This window comes from Natrix helvetica (assembly GCF_964273705.1).
Source record: "Natrix helvetica genome assembly, chromosome: 12".
Lineage (NCBI taxonomy): Eukaryota > Metazoa > Chordata > Lepidosauria > Squamata > Natricidae > Natrix > Natrix helvetica.
This window is the reverse complement of record NC_138556.1, coordinates 9944193-9960646: the sequence shown is the minus strand read 5'-3', so window position 1 is coordinate 9960646 and position 16454 is coordinate 9944193. Positions and strand designations below refer to the sequence as shown.

The 16454-nt window shown below is 39.5% G+C and overlaps 1 long non-coding RNA gene across 4 annotated transcripts in view; it reads right to left on the bottom strand.

The window, feature by feature from the left end:
- Nucleotides 1-16454, bottom strand: part of LOC309398191 — a 188813-nt gene that overhangs the window by 96364 nt on the left and 75995 nt on the right. The window lies entirely within an intron of this gene.

Below are 16454 nucleotides of genomic sequence, written 5' to 3'. Positions count from 1 at the left end.
GTACTCTTTCCCTGAGTATTGTCCGATTTTCAGCCATCATCATGGCAAACCAACAACATGTATGGCTAAGAGTTATAGAGCAGTGATGGCTGACCTTTTTGGTGCTGAGTGCCCAAAGCATGTGCGCAAAACCCCCAAAATGCAATGTGAGCACCCCACGCATGCGCGCACATCCCCTGCCCATGCACCCTGCTCTGAATCGCCCTTTTTTTGGCTTCCGGGGTGATGCAGGAGGGTTTCCAGGCCAAAAAAATAGCCCCAGTGCCCTGTTTTGGATTTCAGCTTGGTGCAGGAGGCCTTCCAGGCCCAAAATGGGGTGTGAGGGTGCACATATGTGCAAACCCACCAAATGCAATGCGAGCATCCCTGTGTATGTGCCTTGCCTCCCCCGCGCATGTGTGGCAGAGACCTAAACTGGTGGAAGGTGCACACACATGCACGGTGGAGCTGGACTGGGGCGATGGTTGGCACGGCCACAGAGAGGGCTCTGCATGCCACCTGTGGCATGCATGTCATAGGTTCACCATCATGGTTATAGGGTAGCTGCCATAGGACGGCCATGCTCCAAGTCCCTTCCCTTAAACTTTGTCATTGGATAGGACCTTCTCTGTGGCTCTTCAGTCCTCCAGAATGGTCTCCCGCTTCAGATCTCAGGCAGTGCTCCCTTATCCTCCTGCCATTTGGCCTTCAGAAGACACGGAGGCCTGGTTCTTTCCCTAAGTATTGAGCTAAATTGGGTGTTTTGTTTCTTTGACGCCCATCTCATGCCCAACGGCTCTGGGTGGCTTACAACATAAAGAATACATCCAACATTAAACAGCAGATAAAAACATTAACAGATAAAATCATGGACACAAGATGGCAAAGAAGTGAGCCGGACATACAGGGGAAGGGATAATTATTATTTGATCTGAAGCCTGGAGGGAAATATATTTTTGTTCAGATGTGTTTTCATGGGTTGTTGTAAGCTGCCTTAGGAAAGGAAGGGAGGGAGGGAGGGAGGGGAGGGAGGGAGGGAGGGAGGGAGGAAGGAAGGAAGGAAGGAAGGAAGGAAGGATGGATGGATGGATGGATTGTGTGGGAAAATCTAAAAGCAGTAGCATAAAGAAAATGTAAAGATATTTAAAGACATGTTTATTTCTCTTGCATAAAATTATTGGGGTGCTGCGAATCTTTGATGCAAAGATCTGATGTGAAATTTATCACTGAATTAATCTGATACATTATACCCAAACAGGTGCCATCACATTGGCTAGAACATTTGATTGACATTTACACTTGTCCCCATATACCTTCCAAGCTGAATTGTTGAACTCAAACGACCTCTTTGAAACTTTCAAATAGCACACACGGATTTACTCCATCTCACTTTAAGTCATATCACAAACTGGAACTCTCTTGCAGCCTTCTAATAGTCTGACTTTCAACTATAATTTTGACAGAATCGGATTCTAAATTGTGTACTTATCTATTTGTCCAATATGTATAGCCACCCATCTCACAAACCAAGCAATTTTAGGTGGCATAGAACAAAACTAAAACAATTTTAAAACACCTAAAACCAGTATTATCATTATTGTTAAATGGTTTGAAAACTAAAAAAGCAAACTGAAAACGAAGTAATAGCAGATTGGCTGATAATCAAATGAAGACTATTTATTAATGACAGTTAAAAACAACTAGTCATTTTCATGAACTGAGGCGGTGCAGTGGTTAGAGTGAAGTACTGCAGGCTACAGCTGACTGCTAGCTGCAGTTCAGCAGTTCAAATCTCACTGGTTCAGGATTGACTCAGCCTTCCATCCTTCCGAGGTGGGTAAAATGAGGACTCAGATTGTTGGGGGCAGTAGGCTGACTCTGTAAACTGCTTAGAGAGGACTGTCAAGCACTGAGAAGTGGCATATAAGTCTAAGTGCTATTGCTAGTGCTATTACAGCAACAAGGGTGCTTACAAGAGCTTAAGGTTGCTATTGCCTTGTCTAGCAAGTTAATCTTCTCTTTACTTCTCAACTTACTTTTACCAACTCAAATTTTGAGCTCTAATGTGGTTGTAAGTCGAGGGCTACTTGTGCAAGTTCTCATTGACTCTATAAAACTGCAGATGAGATGGGAGAAGCAAGAAACTTAGACTAAGCTAAGATCTGAAAGAGAATGGGTCCTGCGAATGGGTTTCTATTCAGTTGGGTGGAAATGATTCCCCCCCCCCCTTTGAAATGCTTTTAGAGTAGAAGAAAAGTTGAATAAAATTTATACGGGGAGGGGATGGGGCATACTGAATTGGAAGACATCCTATTTATTGATACATATACATTGATACATGAGTGAATGCCTGGTCTGTGATTATTCAATCCCCCATTCAGAAATCTGCAGCTTGTGTGCTTTCCCATTTTTTTTTTCAACTAAATTCTAAATTTTCTCTCATTTTAATCATCACACGACAAGTCATGGCTATCATACAGCACCCTCCTGCCTATCTGTTTGTGAAAACAAGGGCATAGTTGCATAAAGCAAGCTTAAAGGTAGTAAACAGAGTACAGCTTCTGGGTTCCTGGTGTTCAGTTGTGCAGTTGTGTTAGTTTTGACAAGAATTCGCCTGGAAATACCCTGCCACATCACCTTGAGGTCTAAAGAGGTATTTTACGAAGCGCCTTAGTGAGCAGTAACTACGATGCACAAGGCTTTTGAAGGAAATTACCTCCTTCTTAAGTATAGTCATTACCTATGCCTGCCGATTTCCTGGTAATTTAGTTTCATAGGTTTTTTCTAAAGTTATTTAAAAAAAAAGAAATAATTACTGTGGAATCTGCGCTGAAGCTTTATGTGTGAAGATAATCATGTGTTTACTTTATCTTTATATTGTTAATGCCAGGCTGTCTTGCACTTAACTTGAAATTCAATGGTTAGGAATGGCAACCTCTGGGTAGGCTTTATGTCACTTGTGAAGAATATGAGATAATTTCAGGCATCTCCTTACCCTTTGACAACAAAGAAGGCCTTGCTTTTCCAGTAAGTTTTTCAGGTAGCAGCCTTTGTACCTTGCTGTTGAGAAAAATAGGATTGCCAGGTTCACATAGAGATTTGCTCTGTAGATTTAAGTGTTATGCCCAAATGTGCACCCAAATCATAAAGTGTTAATACCACTTCATAATGCCTTGGTAAGGCCACACTTGGAATACTGCATCCAGTTTTGGTCATTACAATATAAAAAAGATGTTGAGACTCTAGAAAGAGTGCAGAGAAGAACAACAAAGAGCATTAGGGGACTGGAGGATGAAACATATGAAGAACGGTTGCAGGAACTGGGTATGTCTTGTTTAATGAAAAGAAGGACTAGGGGTGACATGATAGCAGTCTTCTAATATCTCAGGGTCATCACAAAGAAGAGGGAGTCAAACTATTCTCTAAAGCATCTGAGGGCAGGACAAGAAGCAATGAGTGGAAACTAATCAAGGAGAGAAGCAACTGCAACCGTCATAAATATGAGTCAGTTGCCAAGCATCTGAATTTTGATCACGTGACTATGAGGATGCTCCAACAGTTGTAACTGTGAAAAATGGTCATAAGTCACTTTATTCATTTTAATTTTAAATAGGCACTAAATGAACTATTGCAAATCAAGGACTACCTTCATTTCCTATGGCTTAGAAGAGCCACTTCATTCCTGAACATGGAAGAAGCACTAAGAGGTTTGCATTATGTTTGCCATTTTCAGTTTTTCTAAGTACCTGGAATAAAATAGAAACAGCACTTAGACTTATATACTGCTTCACAGTGCTTTTATAGCCCTCTCTAAGTGGATTGCAGAGTCAGCCTCTTGCCCCCAATAATCTGGGTCCTCATTTTACCCACCTCGGAAGGATGGAAGGCTGAGACAACCTTGAGCTGGTCAGGATCGAACTGCTGGCAGCCAGCAGAGTTAACCTGCAATTCTGCATTCTAACCACTGTGCCACCTGGGCTCTAGTTAAGTTTTGCATTCAAAAGGTCCTAGATGAAGCTACAGCAGGTGGAGCCAAATAAGCATGAGTAGAAGAAACGGAACCAATTTCATCTTTTGGAACATTTCAAATAATGAAGATGAGTAAAGAGATCATGTACTTACATACATAGACACGCATGCATGTCTGCATACTGTTTCGGGGTGGGAAACCTGCTTTGCATCAACCATTACTCTGGATTTCAAGGGTTGCTGCCTGCAGACCTTTTGAATTAAAACTTTGCATGGATTTTTATGACCCATCATTACAAGCCATCTTGAAGTCCTCCAACCTCACTGTTTCCTTCCCCGGTGCGAGATGAAATGGACTTCATGGCAGGGGGTTAATGGATGCTTGAGAACAAATGGCATAAAGTGTGTGAAGGTAAAAGGAGAAGGAATCTGCTAATTATGAGATTTGTGGGGGGACGGGGACAAGGAGAAGCTGAACGAGCAAATCTTTTACGTTGCCAAGTAAAAAAAAACCACCTGCATTAAGTGTTTTGCAAGAAGCTATACGTTGATATACGTATATACGTTGGAATGAAAGTCGGCTGATATGCCTACTGGTGCCAAATGCATTCCGTCTTCAGTTCCTTCCATTTTCCTCCTCCCCAATTCCTTCAGTAAAAGTATTTTCTCCCCCAAATTTTCCTCTATTGTCTACATCAGGATCTTATTAAAAAGGAAAAGTTCTTTCCATGCCATCCAGAAAAGATAATCAAAGAGGGATTTAGTAGTGATTTACTGATTTAGTATCAGTGTTGGCTGGAGCTCTTCAGAGGTGGGGTGGGTAGGGGTGATGGGACACCTTGAAATATTGGAAGACAATTCTGACCACAGTGGAAAACTAGATTCACTGAGCCACAGGGGTGGACACACTTTTGGGGGTCAGAAGGAACACTTTGGATTTTTTAAATTTGGAGTGCTTCTGAAAGGTGTGGATTATTTTGAACACAGAGAGAAAGTATATAACCCACCCATGCATACACCACCACTGCTAATACAAGTTTAGCTGCCAAATTTTGATGATAGATTGTAGGTCATCTAATCTAATCCCCCTGTTCAAGCAGGGGACCCTACACCATTTCCGACAAATAGCAGTCCAATCTCTTCTTGAAAGTCTCCAGTGATGAAGCTTCTACAACTTCCGAAGGCAACTTCTGTTCCATGGGTTGATTGTTCTCACTGTCAGAAAGTTCCTCCTTATTTCTGAGGTTGAATCTCTCCTTGGTCAGTTTCCATCCACTATTCCTTGTCTGGCCTTCAGGTGCCTTGGAAAATAGCTTGACCCCCTCTTCTCCATGGCAGCCCCTCAAATATTGGAACACTAATATCATGTCTCCCCTGGTCCTTCTCTTCTCTAGACTAGCCATGCCCAGTTCCTGTAACTGTTCTTCATATGTTTTTAGCCTCCAGTTCCCTAATCACCCTGGTTGCTCTTCTCTGCACTTTTTCTAGAGTTTCAATGTCTTTTTAATAGTGTGCTCACCAAAGGTAGCTTAAAGGAGAAAATATTTTTCCTCTTTTCCTCAGAGAAATAAATAACCACTGGGTTGTCAACAAAAGTTACTACAGGCAACTCTTATCAGGAGTTTCAATCACTGGTAGATTGGGTAGTTACAGGCTAATAGTAGTTCCATACATTCTTGGAAATCATTTTCTTGGTAGAAAGGAAAAGAATTGAGATGTTCTGTATTTTCGGCCCAAATAACCTGTCTTTTCTTGGTACTGTGCCTGTTTATTTGGATACTGTGTTCTGAGCAACAGAGTTTAATTTTATTAACTATTATGGCTTCAGAATGTTGCCATTAAATAGGACACTGTGTTTTACTGCCAACCTTAGTCATCTAACTCCAATTGGGGTTCGTACAGATTATGGCTAGAACATCTAATTAATATCAATTACTTAGACTGACCTGTATAATAGAAAACTAATACAAACCAGGCAAACCAGCTTGAGAATCTGGTTATAACAAGCAAAAGAAATCAAACTGTCGCTAAGCAATTTTCAAAATAATTCAAGCTTACTTATACTTTTGCTGGTTTTCAGTTCCTACCTATGCCACTCATGAGCAATACATGTTTGACTTAAGAAAGGGGTGTGAATGTTTTTTTCTAGTTTATAAAACCTTTCTTCCTTTGCAATTATGGGGAATATTTATTATTAAGCACAGAACAGAGCCTTAATAGTAGAGATGCAAAGGCATATATTGGAGAGATTTGCATTCAGAGAGGAATATTTAGTATGGTAAAGCAGGTTTGTATTAGAGGGATCGTGTTAGGCTGGGTCATGCTAGCTCACTCACAAAGTCTTAAAGGAATCAGAGATTGGGATTTTACTCATAAAGATTTGCCTGCCAACTCAGAAAATAGACATGCAAAAAAAGTCACCTTAATGGAACAAAATAAGCCTCCAGATACTGACTGGCTTCAAGCAGACCCTGGCACCTTTACATGCTGATCTCAAAAAATAGAACGCATGGGACTGTAAAGTCATAGAATCAATCATAAATCAATCCATCAATCAATGTGTCTGAATGGCCGCGCAATTGGCAACTCCAAATTTCAACCAACAAATGTTCTGTCCTACACACTGGCAAAAAAAAATCAGAACATCAAATATAAATTGGGGGGGATACGACCTCGTAGATGACCCTCACTCTGTCAAACGATCTAAGAGCCAGAGCTCACTGTAACAACATTGCCAAAAAGGCATTAAGAGTTGTTAACCTAATTTTGCGAAGCTTCTTCTCTGGTAACATTGTATTGCAAACGAGGGCATACAAAACCTTTGCCAGACCAATTCTTGAATACAGCTCATCCGCCTGGAATCCACACTGTATATCAGACATTAATACAATGGAGTAGGTCCAGAGGTATTTCATGGTTTTATATTTCCTAAATTGATTGTGGGCAGTTTTTAATATGCTTGCATATTGGCCTTTTAACTTCCGCTGTATTGGTTTTGCTGCTGTGAGCCTCCCAGAGTTGCTTAGATGAGATGAGTGGCCACATGAATCACAATTAACAACAACAACAATAATCTGGATAGTGGATGCTGCAGTACCCGGAGACAGAATAGAAAAGAAGGAACTGGAGAAAATGACAAAATGCAAAGACCTGCAAATAGAAGAAGAACGACTGGCAAAAAAGAAAAAGGGAAAAAAAAAAAAAACAAAGATAGTACCAATAGTAATAGATGCAACCCCAAAACATTTAGAGTAACACAGGAACACCTTCGGCATTTGTCAGAGTTTTGGCAGCGTGACTAGTATTATGAGATACTAGTCACTAGATACCAGGAGCAAAAACACAGCACACAGAGTGCTTTAACAAACTTACAACCTTACATCAGCTTACAGTTTAACCCTATATCATCTGGCAACTGTTAAATCATCAGTACCTGACAGCATTGACAAAATTAACCTTTCTTCCCCCACCCCCACCCCCACCCCCACCGCCAATACATCATTGTGCATGCAATTTTTGATGATGCGTTGCGTATGTATGATATGTGTTATGGTCATAGAAACTATGCCCTTGCTGGCTTGTTGCAAAAATCCGAATGAAATCAGCAGCAGAATCCCTTGTTAAGACTTTATTTTTATTCTTAAAGATGCAGTGTGTTTCCCAGGCGAGCAGAAAGGACGATTAAAATAAAATTTAAAAAAGCAGAAGCAGCAAAGGTGATAAACTGTTTGCAATAAACTTGTTTCCGAACAGGAGTAGGACAGAATGCTGCATTTAATTGTCATTTCTATTAAAAAAAAACATTCTGAGAAGTCAGAACGTCTGTCTAAAAGCTTATTCTCTTAATGTTTCCATTCTAAGCTGAATGCATAAGGTCCTACGATTTATATGTAACTGGTGTTGATGAGTAACTATACAGGCCTGCAAAACAAACGTAGTAGTCATAGTAGCCATAGTAGTCGGAGGAGGAGGAAGAGTAAAAGTAAAGGTAAAGGTTCCCCGCGCACATGTGTCCTAGTCGTTCCCGACTCTAGGGGGTGCTGCTCATCTCCATTTCAAAGCCAAAGACCCAGCACTGTCCAAAGACGTCTCCGTGGTCATGTGGCCGGCATGACTCAACGCCGAAAGCACACAGAATGTTGTTACAGAACAGTGGTTCCTATTTTTCTATTGCATTTTTGCGTGCTTTTGAACTGCTAGGTTGGCAGAAGCTGGGACAAGTAACGGGAGCTCACTTTGTTACGTGGCGCTAGGGATTCGAACCGCCAAACTGCCAACTTTTCTGATCGACAAGCTCAGTGTCTTAGCCACTGAATCACCAAGTCTACTAACTATACAGGCCTGCAAAACAAACATAGTAGTAGCAGTCATAGTAGTAGTAGTAGTAGTAGTAGTAGTAGTCAGAGGAGTAATAGTAGTAGATGACAAGAACAAAAATAGGCATTGTTCTGGAGGGTTGGAGGAAGAGAAGGAAGACCTTATTTTACGATTGTTCTATTGATGGGCTGTGAAACAAAGGGGTTTTTAAACTTGAGAGCGCCAAAGTAGCTTTTTATTCCTGATGACTTCCTTTTCAGCTGGCTAATAAAGAAACGGCGTTTGCTGAATCTGTCAGCAGAGGAAAAGCAGAATGAAAAATTCAAGAGCCGTTTTCCCAAATTGCCATCTACCCCACAAGATGCATTTGGCTTTGTCTTCTTAATGCGTTTCCAACGAGATGCCTGGGTGTGTGTTTTAAGAAGAGTGTAATCAGCTCTCCGTTGGGAATAGCCTCCACCAATATTTCAATGTCAGGGTTTTATGGAGCTCTTGGAGGCAGCAGGGAAGTGAGTTGGACTGGACTTCTGCGCAAACCACGATGAAGCGGACGACTGAGAAAAGCTACATTCAGATGTCCCAGCGTTTAGCACGGTGCACTGGCCTCATGCTCAGGGACCTCAACCTAACCTCTCAAATGCACTGTTTTCCCAGGCCTCTTTGCAGGGATTAAAAGCTTCATCCAAGACCTTTAGAAGGCAAAGGATATGTTTAAGCTACAACTTAACTAGAGGTCTTGAGGCGCAGTGGTTAGAGTGTGGTATTGCAGGTTAACTCTGCACACTGCCAGCAGTTCGATTCTAACCGGCTCAAGGTTGACTCAGACTTCCATTCTTCCAAAGTCAATAAAATGAGGGCCCAGATTATTGGGGACAATCTATCTGTAAACCGCTTAGAAAGGTTTGTTAAGGACTGTGAAGCGGCATATAAATTTAAGTGCTATTGCTATTGCTAACTTCTTCCACTGCACAATGTTTTATGTTTTGGGATCCTATGTGGTTCAAATCATACTTACAAGTCTAGCATGCTGATGATGCTGAAAGGCACTTTTTTTTGAGCATGCTGAAGAGACATTTAAAGGACATTTCATTAGAATTCATGAGCGGAAGATAAAAAGGAAACAGCCACTCTTGTGCCTTGTTGAGACAGGAGCTATATCAGATTCCTCTTGTTCCTGGTTTGTATACAGCTTATTATTAAACTTTGGTGATTGATGTTGGATGCTGCAGTTTTCTTCATCCCTCGACATCTCCTTTTCCTTATACGATATGCAGTATATCTTGATTATAAGCGATGGTGGCGCAGTGGTTACAGTGAATACTGCAGGCTACATCTGTTGCTTGCCGGCTGCCTGCAGTTTGGCAGTTCGATTCTCACCAGGCTCAAGCTTCACTGAGCTGTCCATCCTTCCAAGGTGAGTAAAATGAGGACCCAGATTGTTGGGAGCAATAGGCTGATTCTGTGAACCACTTACAGAAGGCTGTAAAGCAGTTTGAAGCAGTGTGTAAGTCTAAGTGCTATTGCTATTATATTTAGTATATTTAACTTTTTCAATAATTGTGTTGTGCCATTCTGAGAGATTTGGGGACTGAAATGCAAGATATCAATGCTTTTAAGAAATGTCCTTAAAGCAAAGAGTATTGCCTCCATGCTTCTACTAAGGTAGCATAAGTGGGGGAAATGCACTACATTTTGGAAAACGGAACAGGAACAAATCAATTCTGGAAGTAAGTCCAGAAAATGCATTGCTGGAAAAGAACGCTTGGATTGATATTTTCTCTGGGAACTTGTGGAAGCTTGCTGATTTTTTTTCGGGGAAAACCTGAATTTCAAGAGTCCCCCAGGACTCTATAACAGTCTGTGCTTATAACTCTAAAGCAGAACGACAAGATGATGCAAACAGTGAGGCCAGAAAATAGACTAGAACAGCAATTGGACGCTTACAAGGTTTTATCCTTGTTGAGTTAAAGTCATTTATCTTAGCCGAGCCTGCACTTAGGAACAAACCAGCCATTACCCATAAATATTGAAATTATAATTTGGCCTTTAATGGAAACATTTAACTTCAGGAAGTTCAGCAGAACATTTTAACTACGGCAACAAACAGCCATCGTTCGCACATTCTACTCAGTCTTCTTTGGCTTAATGGCTTGTTGAATAAACAACAACCGGTTGGATTTGCACAGCATGATAAGACATAAATCATACCTGACAAGATCCAAAAGCTGGATCTTATAAACTACTGAGCCCAAAGCTCAAACAAACCAAAAGATGATTGGTAGTGACAAATTAAAAGTAACAAATGGGCTTTTATTATTTTATTCAACCTTCCCAGGAGAACTGAAATAGTCAAATGCTACAATTAATACTTAGATGCTGAACGCTGGCATAGAAATTATTTTCCAGTGGCATTTGTTTCAACTTGAGAAATAAAAGCCTTTGTCGACATTTTTCGTAATGTTGTAAAATGGGACAGATCTCACTTCACAAATGTAATAGCAGAAACTTTTGGACTCAGCAGTGGCTGTAAGTGTTCTGATCCAGGCTTCCTTAGAAAGCAAGAAGCAAAGTCTTGGCCCCTGCAAAACCTCTTTTATTTACAGGACTGTGAATTCCTTTCATTCATATTCAGCAAGGCTTAGCAAACAGTCTTTCAGAGGAATATTTATCAACACAAACCTTATCTCACTTGAAGAGCTGCCAGATAACTAGTTTCCAAATGCAGGGCAAGGCAACACTTGGCACAGAGTCTCTTATAGTCACACACAGAACTTTCTACTCTTGAACCGACCGAAGGGATGGTTTCCTGCAAAATCCGACTCCCTGTTCATTCCTCTTTAGTTTCCTAAGGGAGAGGCCAAACCTTGGAGGTCCAAGGTATGGCTTTACTTTTAGGTCAACCCTGATTTCTTAGTTGTTCTTGTCTTCTGGCAACTCTGCACATGCACACACTGGGAACAGGCTCCAGCTGTTCTTCTGCCTTACTGCAGTCTAAACTCCCTCTCTGCCTCCGATGCGGAGCCCTTGTTTGAGCTCTCCTCAACCCCAGGACGGGCCCATGTTCCTCCCCAATCTCCTCACTGTCCAACTCTGCTACCAGCTCCGCTGACCACTGGCAGGCCACAACAGTAAGTTGAGGACTACCTGCATTTTAGAGAAACCAAATACCCTCCAATAAGTCTAACGTCTCTCCAAAAATAATTCAATATACCCCTCAGTTTGTGGTGCATCTCAGCCACCCTAGTATTCGAAACAATCTCTGGAAAGGGTTTCCTTCAGACTGAAACATTTCAGTGCAACTCAAAGGAAGTCAGACTTTCATAAAAGCAACAGCATTCCCGTGGGAATTTTGTCGGCTGTCGTGTGAAATAACAAAACTCAATTTGTTGATAGTAAATATATCCTCCATTATGAAGAAACCTCGCAACCAAGATTGGTAGCTCTTCAGCTGCCGAGAATCAAAATGATTAAATCAAAATATCAGCTAAGAAGCACGGGGAGGTTAAATTTATCTCTCTCTCACCTTGAACCAGGAACAAAAAAGAGGGAAGCCTTAGAACTATCAAGGAGCCTAGGCCAGAGTCTATTAAGCCTAGGAGAAATATTTTAAATTGTTATGCTGGCAATATATCCCTGAGGTTTTTAAGAAGAGATTGGACACCAACTTGTCTGAAATGGTATAGAGTCTTCTGCTCGGACTAAAAGACCTCCAAGGTGTCCCCCCCCCCCCAACTCTGTTATTCTGTTATGCCTGCAAAATATTAGTTTAAGGGAAGAATGTTGCAGTACTCTTTATTATAATTCATCCAAAGAAGACAAGAGAAAGCATTCTGGTAAGAAGAACGACATGATAGCCTAGGGTAGCCAAAAATCAGGAACCTAATATTGTCTGGTAGCTCACAAAAGCATGTGCTTTTTTCATAGAATATACAGCCTGAAAAGATCTACCAAACTCCTCCCTTCTTCTGGTCAGGTCCTGGAGGTCTTTATATTCCCTTGAGCAGGACTTTCTGATAGGTCCTCACTGCAGGATAGCAATATCAATAGCACTTAAGACTTATATACCGCTTCACAGTGCTTTACAGCCATCTCTAAGTGGTTTACAGAGTTAGCATATTGCCCCCAACAATTTGGGTCTTCAATTTATCCACCTCAGAATGCTGGAAGGCTGAGTCAACCTTGAGCCTGGTTGAGATTCAATCTACCACATTGCAGGCAGCCAGCAGGCAGCAGAAGTAGCTTGCAATACTGCACTCTAACCATTGCGCCACCACAGCTCATAAGGATGCTCAATTTTTGGACCTTTAGAGAGCTGGTTCTAAGGTTCTGAAATCAACTTCCTTCCTCCTTTTATCTGTGGGAAATTGATGCATTTACTTTGGTTTTAAACACCTGTAACTTCATTTATTTCACTAGGGACCACAGACTTTACAAAAGTTTTAATTTCATTAGGGATTCTTTTTATTCCGTTACAGGTCTAGTATAGCATTGTGTTTCACCCTTCTCTTACTTAGCCAAGAGTTCCAGTTTAATAATTATTTTAAATTCTCCTGTTCTTGATTGTTCAAGAGCAATCATTGTGAGGTTTTTTTTTTTTTTTTTGGTTGGTTAGTTAGTTTTATATGACAGTTTACTGTGTGAAGAAACATATGAGGACAATTGCATTAAAACTAATAGATTTATATAGGGGAAAGGAGAGGGAGGGAGGGAGGGGGAGAGAGAGAGAGAGAGAAGGAGAGAGAGAGAGAGAGAGAGAGAGATAGAGATAGAGAGAGAGAGAGAGAGAGAGAGAGAGAGAGAGAGAGAGAGAGAGAGAATATTTTATATTATGACTGTCCTTCTACTTTTTTTTAGGAGAAAAAGAAAGAGGAACTAAGGGAACAGGTTGGGCTACAAACTCCACCATGCCCAAATAGCATCCTTTGATAGGAAAAGATAACCAAGGCTCAGCCAATTTTTCCTTTATTCTTCATCCTGAGGAAGACAAGGCCTGAGATGTCCAACTCTCACTATCTGTCATGGCTTACACTTGTTTAAAATAACCCAGTTTTGAAAATGCTGGTTGATCCACTTTTCTAACCATGCCAAGTTACCTTTCCATCTTTGGCTTCAGTGATGCCTTCAAACCCTTAGATCTCCCGAAAGACATGTCACATCACTTCTGTCTTTTCATGTGAAAAGCATCATCTTCCTCTTTAAGGGGTTTTCTGCCTCACTGACCTTTATATTCAACAAAAAAGCATTTTAATCTTTGCCTCTGCTACTCCATTAAGTGGTTTCTCACTGGACTGGCACTGAATGAGCTTTCTTTGCTTTGGCAGGCTCAGCTAAACTATTGAGACCTCGACTGAAATCCTCATTTTACAGCATATATTTTATTTGTTGCTGTTCATTAATAAGCTCACTTCATTGTTTCTTAAAATCCAAACTCAGACATCCAAGGACACATGTGAAAAAAAAGAAAGAAAACAGTTTGATTTATTGGACTTGCTTCACTCCGCCTTACTCTTAAGAAACTACTCTTAAGAAATCTTAAGATTCTTGACAAATGCATCTTGTCTTTTTATGTACACTGAGAACATATACACCAAAGCCAAATTTCTTGGCCAATAAAGAGTTCTATTCTATTCTATTGCTATATTTGCATGATTGGGACTGGGCTTTGAAGCTAAACAGGACCATACCTAGTTAGTACTTGAATTGGAGATCATCAGAAAATCTCAGAACACCTTGCACCAGCAAGACTGGTAAAAAGATATAAAGATAGATCTGCTAAATGCTGGAAGTATAATCAATCATCTGGTTCATATTACCATATGTGGTGGACATGCCCAAAAGCTAAAAAATATTGGAGGAAATTACATACTAGGTTGGACAAAATGATAAAGCAACACATAGATTTGAAACCAGAAATATTTTTGTTGGGACATTTTGCTGGAAAAAAAATATGATAAAAAGACTATATATCTGGTTTTACATATACTGACCACAATGAGAATTGTATTTGCGCAGCAATGGAAAATGATGAGATTCCGTCAGATGAGAATGTAATTAAGAAAATATTAGAATGTGCAGAAATGGACAGATTAACACTTATTATCAAGGATAAAGAAGAAACTGATTTTTTTTTTGATCTTTGATGTATTTTATCAATGGCTAGACAATAGAAAAAGAAGTTAGAAAGGAGGAGGTATAAAAAGGGGAAATATTAATCTGGAAAGATGTTAAATAAGATGTTAAGTATTATTGCCATTATATTATTATATTATATTAATTATATTATATTATATTATATTATATTATATTATATTATATTATATTATATTATATTATATTATATTATATTATATTATATTATAATATTATATTATATTATATTATATTATATTATAATTATAATTATATTAATTATCTTATCTTATCTTATATTATCATATATTATCATATATTATTATATTATATTATATTATATTATATTATATTATATTATATTATATTATATTATATTATATTATATTATATTATATTATAATTATAATTATATTAATTATCTTATCTTATATTATCTTATATTATATTATATTATATTATTATATATTATTATATTATATTATATTATATTATATTATATTATATTATATTATATTATATTATATTATATTATATTATATTATATTATATTATATTATATTATATTATATTATATTATAATCAATATTATTGTGATGAAAACTACAACAAATATATGGATTATGGTTGTTTAAAAATTCAAACTACCAGGCCTATGTCCCAAAGACGTCTCCAATCTACAACACAGTCCTTTCAACAGTTCCAAGAAGGCTCCACGCCAATTTGAACCACCCAGGTGACTCTGGGGACACACATCCCAAACCTTGAGGTGACCTTAACAACCCACTAACAGTGTTTCTCAACCTTGGCCACTTGAAGATGTCTGGGCTTCAACTCCCAGAATTGAAGTCCAGACATCTTCAAGTGGCCAAGGTTGAAAAACACTGCACTAATAGAATGCAAAGGACCAGTTGTCTGCAAGGATTATATATCCTTCCAATCCCCACCATCCAGCCAGAGCTGAAGAAGCTTCTTGGGTGAGAAGCGAAATGTCTTTGAAGAAAAAAAAAAACACAGAAATTCCAGTTGTCTCTTGAAAAAGCACCTTTGGGACAACCATGTCCTGGATAACTAAGAAGCTCCATAGACACTTTCAGGCCAATGGTAGAGGAGCCAAGATCGAGGAATATTCATTTATAAATAAAAAATATAGCCAACCTCACCTATCCCATGATGTACAAACATCATACCATCTAATAAGATGATGGGAAATTATCTGAAGTATTGGCATTATGTATTGCTGCCTCTTTTAACACAAATTTTAACTAATTAGGCTTCACACAGGAAATCAAATGCAATTGCACAAAGACTCAATTTTCCATACAGCTGAGGATCTGACCTTTCAAGAGTTGGGAAAGAAAATTATTGTTAATTAACATGATTAATCATTTCCTGTTATTTCCAGTTAATTAGGGTTTTGTTTTTCTTTAATATATTTAAAAAAAATAGTCAGATGGATTGATGGATGGGTGGGGAATGGTGGGGAATACAAAATGATATGGTGATGTCACTGGCATTTCAGACCCCCCCCCCTACACTAAGCCATGGATTGCTGAATAAGTCACAATTAGCTGCATTCACATAAGCTACAATCCTTTAAACCAGGTTTCCAAAATGCAACGGTTGAGTTCACACAACACACTAAATCCAAGGCAAACAAACCGCATGTTGAAGCAAGCTAAAGACTTCTTGGTGCTACAGAAGCCCCAAAGGAAAGGAGATCAATCCTTTACATCTTCTATTGGTCTTCTCCTTCTCCCTCCTTCTCCTTCTCCCTCCAATGGATTGATGATAAGGTCATCTAAGTCAACTCCTGGCTCATTGCAGAAATCCAACTGAAAACACTTTTGACAAGCAGCTTTCCATCCCCTGCTTGATTATGCCCAGTGATTAAAGATAAAGGTAAAGGTTCCCCTCGCACATGTGTGCTAATTGTTCTTGACTCTAGGGGGCAGTGCTCATCTTCATTTCAAAGCCGAAGAGCCAGCGCTGTCTGAAGACGTCTCCGTGGTCATGTGACCGGCATGACTAAACTCTGAAGGTGCACGGAACACTGTTAC